This window comes from Leptodactylus fuscus, chromosome 5 (genome assembly GCF_031893055.1).
Source record: "Leptodactylus fuscus isolate aLepFus1 chromosome 5, aLepFus1.hap2, whole genome shotgun sequence".
Classification (NCBI taxonomy): domain Eukaryota; kingdom Metazoa; phylum Chordata; class Amphibia; order Anura; family Leptodactylidae; genus Leptodactylus; species Leptodactylus fuscus.
Genome location: NC_134269.1, coordinates 49,930,983 through 49,944,800, shown reverse-complemented (window position 1 = coordinate 49,944,800; position 13,818 = coordinate 49,930,983). Strand labels below are relative to the sequence as shown.

The 13,818-nt window shown below is 42.8% G+C and overlaps 1 protein-coding gene across 2 annotated transcripts in view; it reads left to right on the top strand.

The window, feature by feature from the left end:
- GLCE (glucuronic acid epimerase) overlaps window positions 1–13,818 on the top strand; it is a 52,720-nt gene that overhangs the window by 29,515 nt on the left and 9,387 nt on the right. The gene's annotated exons all lie outside the window — the stretch shown is intronic.

The window sequence follows — 13,818 nt, the reverse complement described above, 5'->3', positions numbered from 1 at the left end:
GGTCACTCACCGATCAGCTATTTGAAGAGACTGCACTGTCCGGGTGAGCGCTGCGGCCTTTTCACTGAATAGGGGTCAGCAACCTTCAGCTCTCCAGCTGCTGTGAAACTACAAATCCCAACATACTTCATTCACTTCCATGGGCTTTCCAAGAACAGCAGCGCAAGTATGCACGCTGGGAGTTGTAGTTTTACAACAGCTGGAGTGCCGAAGGTTGCCTTCCCCTGACCTAGAACAACATCATACATTGTATAGTGGCTCTGCTTGGGTATTGCAGCTTAGCCCTATTCACTTGGATGGGACTGAGCTGCACCCATTCCACGTAATGAATGAATGTGAGTACACTGTTCTTTGAAGCTTATCGGAGGGCCACTGCCACTTTAGCCAACTGCTTTGGGAGGGTCTGAGGTTTTGGACCCGCACTGATCAGAAATTGATGACCTGTCCTTAGGATAAATCCTGGAAACCCCATTTATAGCTCTGCTACTAGGGAGGTTACCCAGTCCATCTATGTCCACACATAGTGTAACTTATGCATTGGATCATGGATTTGCAATAAATTTGGCTTTGTACATTGAAAGGTGGAAGTTTGCTGTGAAAGTCTTTAGGATTTCTGTACAAGAGTTTACAGGTTGTATATTCAGAAATTTTCCACATCCGGATGAAACCTTTTCTATATATGAACAGCAAGTAGAAAAAAAAGTGAGTATTGCAGCCTTGCCTGATACAGTATATAGTATTACAGAGGTATCTCCCATGGCAGCATCTTCTGACGGAGACACCATACCATGGCACATGAAGTGTCAACAAGTGTGTAGTACAGATTGCAGGGTTGTCATGTACACGTGCGGGCACAGTGATGGATTTGTGTCAGATCTGGAGGATAGAAATGCAGTCAGCGCTGTCTGTAGGAAGGGGGAGAGTGAAGAAGTTCTGCTAAGAGGACTCTAGTGTACAAGAAGCCTCTCCGCTGTATAACCCTGCGAGTACTCTTCACGCTCTGCTGGTAGGGTGATTACCCAGTCCGTACAGGTTGACTGTCATCCAGATATGTTCTCTTTCCCTAATAGTCATGAATAATTCAGCGATCTTGAGCAGTCTGTGCGCTTTGTTCTGCAGGCATGAAGTTACTTGCGTGGGTTGCACATATCTGGCTAATGATGATGGTATGGTGGCATTGCAGGGTAAGCGCACATAGTAAACACTAGTCAGAGGGGATCTTATAGTCCTTTAGATGTATCTGGCTAATGATGATGGTATGGTGGCATTGCAGGGTTAGCGCACATAGTAAACACTAGTGAGGAAAGATCTTATGTAGTCTGTAGACATATCTGGCTAATGATGATGGTATAGTGGCATTGCAGGGTAAGCACACATAGTAAACACTAGTCAGAGGGGATCTTATAGTCCTTAGATGTATCTGGCTAATGATGATGGTATGGTGGCATTGCAGGGTTAGCGCACATAGTAAACACTAGTCAGAGGGGATCTTATGTAGTCTGTAGACGTATCTGGTTAATGATGATGGTGTAGTGGCATTGCAGGGTTAGTGCACATAGTAAACACTAGTCAGGGGATCTTATGTAGTCTGTAGACATATCTGGCTAATGATGATGGTATAGTGGCATTGCAGAGTTAGCGCATATAATAAACACTAGTCAGAGGGATCTTATGTAGTCTGTAGACATATCTGGCTAATGATGATGGTATAGTGGCACTACAGAGTTAGCGCATATAATAAACATTAGTCAGAGGGGATCTTATGTAGTCTGTAGACATATCTGGCTAATGATGATGGGATGGTGGCACTACAGAGTTAGCGCACATAGAAAACACTAGTCAGGAGGGATTTTATTGTTTTAAGTAGTATCATGGCACTTACACTTTAATTGTTTTTGAGTGAGGGGTGTCTTGGATTTTTTTGGCAGGTAAGTTGTAGGGTTTTGCACCCTGGTTGCGCTGTTTACATGGTGCTGAACAGGAAACCCATAATTTGATATATACAGTTTATTATATTTTTATTAGGAAACCTCTCCATCAAGCCATGGCTTTGCTGAGGTTCACTGGAAAAAGGGCACAAAGTGTTATTTTCATTGCATATTACTACAATAAGCTATCACTTTGGTGGGGGTCTGACTAAGAGGTTTCACTGCTCCTGAAGGTCCGACAGTGCTGATTTCCACCCTCTCTCCACCACCCATACATGTCTTAGGGGACATTCACACTACCATTGTTAATGTTCGTTACTGTCTTCAGTTATAAGATGACGGCAACGGACATTAAACTGTGAGTTTGTGACCATTCTTAGTTTAATGGCTGTTGCTGTTATCCTATGATGGAACACCGCAATGGACATGAGTAACGGTAGTGTGAACACCCCCTTACACCACATTATTTATGGTTTATGACATTTTGAGGGATCCTCAAAAAAAAAAAAAAAAAAAGCAAACTATTTTTTGTCAAAATACTAAACCAACTAATAGGCGGTGCAATCCGCCTTAACATCCCCCAGAAATCTGACTGCTCATCCTTTAGGATTCCACCTGAGAACCCCATTGAAATGAATGGGAGGTGGATAATACAACTTGTCTTTGGTGTGAAATTTGTCAAAATCCGCTCACAGAATTTGGAATTTGTCCCTGCCTATTGAAGGCAAAATTATTATAATACACTGGCCCACTTTTTCAAATTCCGCTTTGAAATCCTCATCTGTTTTTGACAAGCAGAAAAAATCTGATTCAAATTCCTGTGTATGAACACCCCTGGCCTAAGGCTTCCTGTACACTGGAGAATATTGGCCCAAACCCAATCTGGTATTGTGGGCTCCTGACTGGATTTGGTTTGTGAAATGTGGCCATTGTGGAAACTGGATTTTCTAGGCCGTATTCCCCCATGTGCAGGAGGCCTAAGGGTGTTCCAAAATAATCATCCAGTGTTGGATGATAAATCTGGGATAGAAAAGTTGACCATGTATTGGATATTGTGATTATAAGCTTTGTCTTTGGCCCCTAAGGACCCTATTAGTCTAGATTTTACTGGCACTTGTAGGGAACAAACTCTCATTCCCAATAATCGCCCTGTCTATTAGCGCCCCACATCAGGTGATTAGTTACTTTTGGCAGGATGATGTGTGTGGCCATACATCACCCTGTGTAATAAGGGCTATGCTGCTGGCTAACAATGAAGGTACATGCCAGGGGAACATTAGTTTTTGTTATGGTTCTTCCTGCATGTCCTCAGCTTTGGCCGGTGTAGACTGAGCCCTGGCCGGCATGTCTTGTACTGATCAGCGCTCATTATCACAAGATCTTCCCGTCTAATAGGGTCCCTAAGCAGCCCAGAGCTGCTTCATGTTCCCCAGACATGTCGCCCAGACACCCTTCCAGAGACAATGCAATTTAAATCATTTCCGTGTAATTTTACCGGCTGCCTGATACTGCTTTGTCGATAGGCTTACTTTACCCGGGATCAATATGCCCCATTTGGGTGAGTGATTTAAGGAGTCTTCTGCTCCTGTGCCGTACTGATGTTGTTCAGTGTGAGATTAATGGCTGGATGCACAACGCCTGTCACTTCTAGCTCTGTACTTCTGATGGATGCTCATTAGATTAACAACGGGGTGTAAATTTGTCTGCGGGGTGATTATTTTGCATTTAGCTCAGGATTATTATTTATGATGTGTTGGGAGGCAGGGAACATTAATATATATGCTTTGTTTTATCTGTCCAGACGGACATTGCTTTTCCAGACGATCCTGCGGGATTGTCATGTCTGGATTACAAAGTGGTATTTATGGTTTTTCGTTAATAACTAGTACTAACGGAATTATAATCTGAAAACGATTGTTTACATTGAACTATTTACTTCTTTAGATTTGTACCCAACTGCCTGCCAGTCATGGGCAAGCAATGGCATCCAAGGAAAGACTAATGTGCCATGGACAGAGCGCTTAAAGGGTTTGTCCATCACTATATGGATTGTTGTGACCTCTTCACGACTTCCCAAGCACATCGCAGTACAGTGAATGTGCTTGGCATTGCACGGGACTGAGCTATTGCATGGCTACGTGACCAATGGAAATAACATCACTGGCCTAGGAAGAAGTAGCGCGCAGTATCATAGTCCCAGGTAATCCCTTATACTCTAGCTAATAGCAGGGAGATCCCAGTATATGGGATTTTCCTATAAATAGGGTAGTCTGACAGTCTTCCTAATCTCAAAATCATCCAACGACGGACGGACTCCTGACAACTCAGTTTTACTAAATGCTTGTGTTCCATATGGAATAACAATTCTAGAATTCTGCATTGAGCCCTTTCTCTGTTAATCCTCCTGGAAAACTGGTTGTTCTTCTTCCCCTTGTGCCTGTACAGTCTGAGCCCGATTGGACACAGTCAGTATGGAGTACCATTCCACGTTGACAATGGTAACACCCAGTTGTCGTCTTCATACACTTTCAGGAATAATAACCAATGAACAACACAATGCGGAGTTCTAAGGATTATTACTCCACAAATGATATTTCTTACTAACTAGACCATACACTCTGTTCTTAGCGTGGCAGCCAGGGGCTAGCTGCAGAAATAACGTCTCTACGGTCGCCATTGCGGCCAGCACTTGTCTGCTATGGTCACCTCACTTTGTAGGACGATCATGCTGAATCTATAGTTTAAGTATTAGGTTTTACATTTGGAAACCTTCAGAATGGCCCTTTACTATTTTCCCAGTATATTTCTTCCATGTCTTCTCCCCCTCCTTCCTCTTGCCGCAGGGCTATAGTTCAGACTGAGGGGGTCATTTGTTTTTCTGTAAATGAGCTTTGGGATCTGCTTTGCTTTGTTGTTTAGGCTTGTTTAGTCTGACTGCAAAGATCAGAGGTTTGGTAACATTTCCAGCATGTTATCCAGTGTCTTATCGCTTTCATCTGAGATCTGTCTCTTCACATTCTGTATTATCAAAGCCTCGGACATATCCATCACCTTGTCCGTATCCTAGAACTGTCTATTCCTGCGTGCGGCTCTAGGGTTGCTTCATTTACTACAGAAGTTGTACTTTATTTTTCTTTTTTTATTGTAAGATTATATGTATTACGGTATGTCATTTTTATTTTTAATATTGCTACCTTATCCTATTTGGTTCTTGGCGCTGTTTGGTTGGATGTCTTACCCAGAACGCTCTCCGGTACCTGGACCTGCATTGCCGATTACTGGGATGTTCTTGTGACCATAGCATAGTTTTTGTTGCACGGATGGTCTTTCCTATCTAGGAATAATCTGGATGACCGTGAAGGAGACAATGAGAGGCCATTGGAGACAGTTGTTTCTAGCGGTCTGAGTCCTTGTCCTCAAAAGTGATCAAAAATAGCTTTTTCCTTGTGTGGTGTGAATTGCAGCATGTACTATAATGGGGCCATGTACAGTCTCAAGTACACACAGACAGCACATGGGCCAAAAATATGCTCAGAATGAATTAGACTTTACCGTCGGGCACATGACAATGAGGAATAGTAGGGGGCCGCGGCTGATCTCCTGGGACACAGAGGTTTATGTATATTATTCCCAGGTTTAACTGCAATAGTAACAAAATACGGCCAAGAGAAAGGAAAAAGAAGGACTGAATTATTTTATTTTCATTTATTGTGTTTTAACATTCCTTTTAATGGAGATGTGTTACAGATTGGCAAGGGTCCCAAAGGTCGGCCCCCCACTAGCATAATAATACGCCATAAGCTAGCAATAAGCCTTCACATTATGTGACGGGAATGCTGCTTTAATGAGAAATAATTTAACCTTACCCTCCTAAAACCGCAACAACAATACGTTCTCATTACTGGATATCGGAGCTATGGGTAGTGTGCCCGGTCCAGGTGAGACAGATCTGAAGATTTCTTCTCATTACGCGGCTCGTGTGATCATACCAAGTGTCATACCTGCTCATTATGTGTCTCTACACAGTGAGCCATCATCAGCTAACTCTCCGAGGACATCGGATGCCTGCAGCACATCAGCCCTGTTTGTCTCCACCAAGAGAGACGCCAGTCACCTTAGCAACATTTCTACTCGAGGGACTTGAGTATGTGTTGCTGGCAAAATATCAGCTAGAGTTCACATGCCGAGAGAGAAATTACAGGATTAGAACATGCAGAATACTGGGAACAAGCATGTAGAGCGTATGATGTATGTGCAAGACTTGGAGACCAGAAGATGATGTCCAACCAAGGCCTACAAGGGGATAATGGAGGAACGTGTGTAGCAGACCATTTCTCAGTCATCCACCAATGACATTTGTCAAAGCCCTAATATAATAGGAACTATTTCAGTCATGGGTTCAACATTCACTGGGGTTCCCTGGGTTCATTCTAGTGACGCACCGACCACCAGTCTCTAGGAAATGGACCATAACTGCATCCAAGTTGATTTCTCTTCTGGTAGACCTATGAGGATTATTACGTTAGAGCATCAGATGTTCCTCTGGTGGGCGCAGACTCCGTTGGTTCAGTCCGACCTAGTTTGCCAACCAGTGTGATCCAGGAACGCCGCAAACAATCCTATTTACCCTTGTATAGTTACAACTTGTGTTGTACAACTACAGTAACTTGCAGGCTCCCTAGAGCGCGACCTCTAGGAGATAAACATCTTCAGGCAATGTAATTCATTGTGTATCCTCTGCAATATTTCTGTATCTTACATCAGCTGTGTTTTTACGAAGTTGGCATATGAGTGAATGATACTGAATCCACGTCCTACACGCTGGTACGCGACTGGCACAAATCATCTCTGGATCGCCCTATACCCGACTGGGAAATTATTTGCCCAAACCTTTTCCCCATCATAACTCATCTTGTAAAAATACATTAGTGAATGGCACTGGTGCTAACAGACGGCGTTTGGATGGTTGTTTTTCTGGATCATCGTCGTCCCTCATTGTTGTTGGCGAACCAACCTGTGAGTTTTCTATAGGAAATACTTTTCGGGAGGACAATGTAATATAACTAGCCGGCCAGTGAGAGAACCAAGAGCTGGATGCCAGCAGTTCAGCCTCCATGTTTCCTCTGTGTGCGGTATCCTGGCAGTGGCATATAGTTGGCAGGTAAACTAACCACAGTCGTTTACCCATTGGCTACACGACAGAAAATAATGTAGCCAGCCTTTGTAGCTGTAGTGCCATTATTATTTAATATCCCGACAAGCTGTGGATTCGGTCCTTGCGTGCCTAAGAGGACGTCCAGTTATCCGGGCATGGTCTGTACAAGCCTTCTGCTCACCATGTGCAAAGTAAAAGACTCGGCTTGGTAAGTGTTTATCGAGAGCAATGACCACTGACCTAATCTGCTGCTATGACCGACGAGTCAATATGGAGCAAGGTGTATGGCTATAGTTTATAGTATCAGTGCTTGTGCTGAGCTATGTGTGCTACTATTTATTAACATGTCTATGTCAATACTGCAAGCAACCTGTGTCCTGTCTGGAGATTTTCGCTGGTTTGACCCTTCGTTGGTCTTGTATTAGGCTCCGTTTCCTAATCTCCGATTGCTCCAGTCATAAAGGTGACATTTCTTATTAGAAAATGGTTTTATGTAGCTTAAATATGTTTTAAAAAATAAAATAACTTTTTTGCGCTTTTGTAGCATTTGCACTTACCAGTGAACTTGCAATAAACTGGCACTGCTCTATAGAGATCACTTTTCAGCCATATCTCGTAATCTTCACAGGCTGGATTACAACGGATACAAGATTAAGATTCACAATGGGTGTAATGGACATGGCTCGCCTCCTCCCCTCCCAGCACAGTGACCTATAGTACGTGTCCGTCATAGAGAATGCCTAGTATGACATCCAGTAGACTCCAATGAAAATCTCCAGTCTATAGTTTCCCATGATCCATGTAAATAAGAATATTAATATCCATGTTAATTTATTTAAAAATTTTGGTGAGTCATTCCCTTTACGGTATAAAAGTAATGTACCAACATAGGCGCACCAAAGTATGTTTTCTATTGACAGCACCTTTGCTTGCTCTTCTTGTGTTTTTGTCATTCTCCATAGACTTCATTGACATTGGCTGATGTTGTGCTATTAAGTCCTTGTGGTTTACACCGCTTAAATCAAGAGATGCCACTAAATGACTAAATGTGTTTACGGGACTTGCCCTGTTTTTCAAAAATGTAGCCAACCTGCAAGAAGAATTAAAAAAAAAAAAAAATACTACAGTACTATGTATATAGTCAGAGTGACTCAAGCCTCTTGACTCTGCAGCCCATAGTACGATGACTAAACCTGAGCGATGACATTCGGGCGTGTCATGTAATGACTACGGGGGACATCACGTCACTGTGTACATGCTTTAGCGTAGTCATCAGGGACATGGCTGTTTTTTCAGGTGACATCGTGGTTTCAACACTGTTGTGGCATTGTCCGTGTACTATGAAATATGAAAAAATTGGTAAATATTTTTAAAGAGCTTTGTGGGGTTTTAAAATATTTTGGGATTTTTTTTTCTTTTTAGGGTGTAATAATTAATACCTCTGCTTTGGTAAGTTTATAAATTAGACTTGATGGACTAGTAACTGTTATAGACCTGTGGCTTTTTAGCTGTTGGAAACTACAATTCCTGCCAAGCAGGAGTTATTATGTTACAGGTTAGGGATCATAACAATCAACAATCTATTCATGAATCTGGAGGCTCAGGATGAACAGCGCTGTGCGTGCAGTGTTGGAAAATCCATATAAAATTGAATATCCCGTAAATGCTAGGATGCATACAGTGCTGCTGCAAGGCCTGTGGGAATAGCTCTTTATAGTGAATTTTGTGTTATATTTAGTGCACTTGATGACACTTGTCCTTGAGTTACCTGTGCTGTTTAGTACTTCAGGCGAGCACTCGGAGAAGCGATTACATAGGAGAAGGCTGGCATACAGCATGTTGGAGAGGAGGGGGCTCTTGCATTCAGGAGGCTGCACACTGATCTGAATTCAATTAGGGTTGAAACCAATTAGCTTACATTTGTATTCACATTAAACAGTGGAACGCTGCTTTTTCTCCCACTCTGAGATTAGAAATGCATGGAGGAAAGTGGCAGCCAACACTGTGTGTGGGCTCGGGATTTATAGCAAATGCTTCTTGTCTTCAAGTCTTGGCTCTGTAGTTGTAGCGGGGAGGGGGTATTGTGAGGTGGTGAGTAGGTGGGTGATATGTGTCTGCTGGGCATTGCTCATTGATCTGGATGGTGTTCTCTATTCTTAGGTACAGCTTGGTGGTGTCACTGTTTTTGACATCTGGAAGTGTGTATGACACCAAGGGGTTGGCCTGTGGTTTGGCAATGGATCTTAATATTGCTTTAATTATAACTGGCGCTCTACAGAAAGACTTGTGGCGTTGTATGGCTGCCTATACTACAGTATTGCTGAGACACCCAGTTGCGTTTCTCACCCAGCAGCATTACTGGAGGTAGACAGTGATGACTTTAGTCATTTATATTGGTTCCTGTCCGATGTGGTCGGGGGCCTTTGGATTTCAACCCATGTCACCAACTGTGCAAGGCAACAGTGCTAACTGAGCCGTACTGCTAATGATAACTAGGTTGTCATATAAAGGAATTGGGGTGATTTTCACGCTTCACCTCAGAAGGACAGAATTTTACTGAAAATATATCAAAAACTGTTATTTCACCCCAAAGTGTAAGCTGTCCTTTAACGTGCCAATGAGCTCTACAAGTAATTCCCAGCATAGCGTGCTCTGAGTATTATCAATGGGTTTTCAGGTACTGTGTGCTGCACAGATTTAGGACTGCTATTCTGGGTGTATTGACCCTTAAAACAATACAACAAAGAAAAACACCCAGCTACAATATATAACCAAAAATAGTAAATTTTATTTATACATTAAAATACATGAAACTGACAATAAATAATATACAAATAACAAATACAGAGGAATGAACCCAAAAGAAATCTGGTGGTCAAGAGGTATTAAAATAACCATATGGCAAAAAGTGCTAGAATCCCATGTAATGCCTATGTATTGTATATAACATCATATATATGTAGGAAATATAAAGCCTGTGTGTATAGTCACTAAGTGGTGAAATCACCACATCACTGCTATAACCTTCCACATAGTAAATACCAAAGAACACACATGGAATCCCCTGTAAACATATTACCTATACCCTCATGAGAACCAGATCACGCCCGACGCGCGTTTCGCCCTATCCAGGGCTTTGTCAAGGGACAAACCCGACTTGTAGGTTTTTGCTGTCCGCTTGAAAAGTCGGACATCTTTGGGAACAGACAGTTAAGGACACCCACGGACAGTAAAAGAACGCACCCGATGTCCATTTAAATGAATGCAAATGTCATGGACACAGCTAGTGTCCGCTGCTAATGTCTGCACAAGATTTTGATTGGACATTAGCAGCGGATACTAGCTGTCAGACACCGATGGTAGTGTGAACGCTCCCTAAGCTGATCTGTGCTTTTAGTGGTAGAGACTGTAAATGCTTCCAGTATCTTCCAACAGCTCTTTCCACCAGGAGAGCTGTTTAATCCCAAGGTGGCGACCATTGTCTGGATACCAATCATCTCCCATTTTACCTAATTTGAGAGGACAATAGTCCTAGGAAACGTATGGGACTTTATTGAGGACAAGACTCCAAACATGACCCAATTTAATAATTTAATTTAAAGGAAGCGCAAGATATGCTTCTTTTTTGGTTCCTCTCCATCCAGCACACCCTGAGCATTTTGGTGTTTTGTAAGTCCAAATACATTCTTCCATTCCAAAGATATAAGCCCTTTTAGTGTTGATACAAGTTAAGGTTTACTGGCTAAGTAGGTGGTAACAGCGTCTATATGTGTGCTATGTCATGTGTTACCGCCCACTTGATTAGTATACCCTAATTTGTATCAATATTAAAAGGGCTTATATCTTGGGAATGGCTGAATAGATTTGGATAAAAATGTCCACCATGACAGCGCCTATTGGGTAAATCATTGGGCTTTCAACTGCATGAAACTGATTCTCCTCTACTCGCCTTTACCAGATTTTGCCTTTTTTGCCAAAACCAAAAAGTCCTCGCTAGTAATGTGTACTTGTAAACCGCATTTTCCACTGCATGACACCAGAAGGCTTCACATGTCCTTAGAACCCTGTTATTGTTTTATGTTGTGGAAAGGTACCTGGTACAGGGCCCTATTTTTTTTTTAGCTAGGTACCAAGCAAACCTGAGTGGTATTACAAGTGCAAACCTTCTCAGCTGCCTCATGGTCAACTAGAGGACAACCAGCTACGTCAAGCATCAACAAACTATATGGTAGCCAATCTGAGGTCAGTTGGGTGAACTCATCCAAGTCGATCTGCTACTATACAACGGAAAAGTGGATTTATGGTAGTACAAGGTCAGTTGTCCATACACTAGAGTAGTGACCGGTCAGAGATTTGTCCTTACACTGAGGGAGCTGAGATATCTAGAAGCTGGCAGACGTCTATGGATATCCATTGACAGCTGTTGCATTAAATGGGGTTCTGTCCGCAGTGGAAAACAAAGTTCCTGGTACTGAGTTGAGATGAAACATGTAGAGCAGAGATGGTACCAAAAGTGGCCTTGGGTGCTCCTTCTGCCATCACACGCTGGGGAATAGCTCTGTAATATACATTGTGTTAGAGCAGAATTTTTTCTGTGATGCTCTGTGGGGTTTTTTTTTAATCATGTGTTAGACCACGGACCCATCTATTGGGTGTATATTTGTTGTTTATAACACCAGAATTTATTCAGGATCAAGCTGTCCTTTAAATGCATTGTGTATGAGGATTACAGGGCTGCCGCTACATGGCAGCAGTAATGATATGCAGTGTATACAAGGAGTGTCGCTCTTCATAAATTTGCACAATAAATGAGGGAGCTGTGTTGATGTACGGCACTGTATAAAGTTGCAGCATGAGATGCGGGTATGGCCGTGCAGCAGCATATGTGAGTGTTATCTCTGCTCAGGGCTTATAGCGATGCTGCAGATTGTATATTGTTGTGCGGCTTGTACTTTTCTGGAGGCAGAGCTCTATAAATGTGTATGTGTGTTCTGATCCAGATGGATGATGCTGTGGATTGTGCTGACAACCCTGTGAGAGGCTGATTTAATAGACACAGCTCCCACAGTCTTATCGCTTCTGTCCAGAAATCCTGCTGCTGACATGGAGCATTTAGTCAGCTGTTGCCGCTCCTATTGGCTTTACTTTATCACATCACGGATTTATCGGCACAACCTTTAAGTTGCAGCGCTCAGCGGGGTAGGTATAATATTTCTGTCTACTACGGGATATAAATTATATGCACGCATGTTTCTGAAATGTAGGATCGTATGTGGCTGAACGGATTTCCTGCGATGGAAATAAGGTTTCTCCACCACAGATGGTTATATCACGATCTTACTTGTAATTGTCGGCATATGCTACACTTTAGGTGCCGTATACGCACAGGGGTATTCCTGCCGTTGTCTGCCAAATGGCATCATATCGTGCAGTTTTTAGGCTCATTTTAATGTCTTTGCCTTTATAATAAAACCGCTGAGCTCAAATATGTATTGGATGGGGACTATGAAAAGCTTCTGCCGGATTATATAGACCGCCGTAATCTCACTTCACAGAAAAACGTAGTCCAAGTCCAACTATTGTCTTTTGGAACACCAGCTGTTGAGGAACTATAAGTCCCAGCATGCCTACTAGCTCTGCTTCGCTTCGAACTCCTATAGAAGTAAATGGAGCATGCTGGGAGTTGTAGTTTCACAGCTGTAGTGTTGAAGGTTGCCTATCCCTGTTCTAGGCTATAGCAATGTCACACATTATACGGTATACATATCACAGAATGGCAATATCTGACCTATGTTTTTACGGTGAAGATGACAAAATCCATGTTGGATAAATGTTGGCCAAACCCACCAATTTCAGCAGGGCCCACTACCCTCTTATGTGTTTGTTGCCTCCCAACTTTCCACTATTTTCAGGGACAGACCTATTGACGTTCACCTTTCCTCAGCCCTTTGCTCTTGGATGGAAGTAAGTTACCGTCAGAAGTGTTTAGCGCCAGCTTCGGCCCTTTCCACATTCAGAACTTCTACCCTCAGGAAAGCTGAGTGTACTTGTGTGGGAGAGAATCAGGAGGGATAGCTGGCGGCCAGACATGCATGTGGCAAGCAGATGTCTAAGTACGGCCAGCTTTTTTAATGAGTTTTGCATATGGCGGTCTCATCTCATATCTCTGTGGTGTACGGTATGAATCAGCAACAGTTGTGTGGGGAGACAAATCTTGAAGACTAAGTCGTCCCTGCTTTAGAGATTTCAGATGGGGTTTTTCCGAGTTTCTTGTTATTCATTGTTGGTCTGTGAAGGTAGATGTACTGATCCATAGCCAAGTATGACAAATTGGCAGCCAAACTCGGCTTTGATCTTTTAATCGTGTCCCGGATATGGGGTGCACATATATTGTTTGCCATAGGTGAACAACTGCATCCAGCGAAGGAACAATGTGGTACACCTTTAGCCCAAATACGGGCAGTGAGCCAAAGTTGTGCCCCATTTACACCCGTCTAGCGTGTACGAGTTGCTAAATTCCTTGGTCTGCTGTGCTGCTTGTAACATCATGCTGGTAGAGCAGGCATCATGCCCAATGTGACACATTCCCTTTAGTTCTTCTTGGGTGCCTGTCCTTGGTTGTGTCTGGAACAGTCTTTTCTGTCTTGCTGACTGACAACAATAAGTAGTCTGTCTCTATGAATGATAAAAATGGCTATTGTACCATAAAAGTAATTTTAATTCTCGTTACTCTTT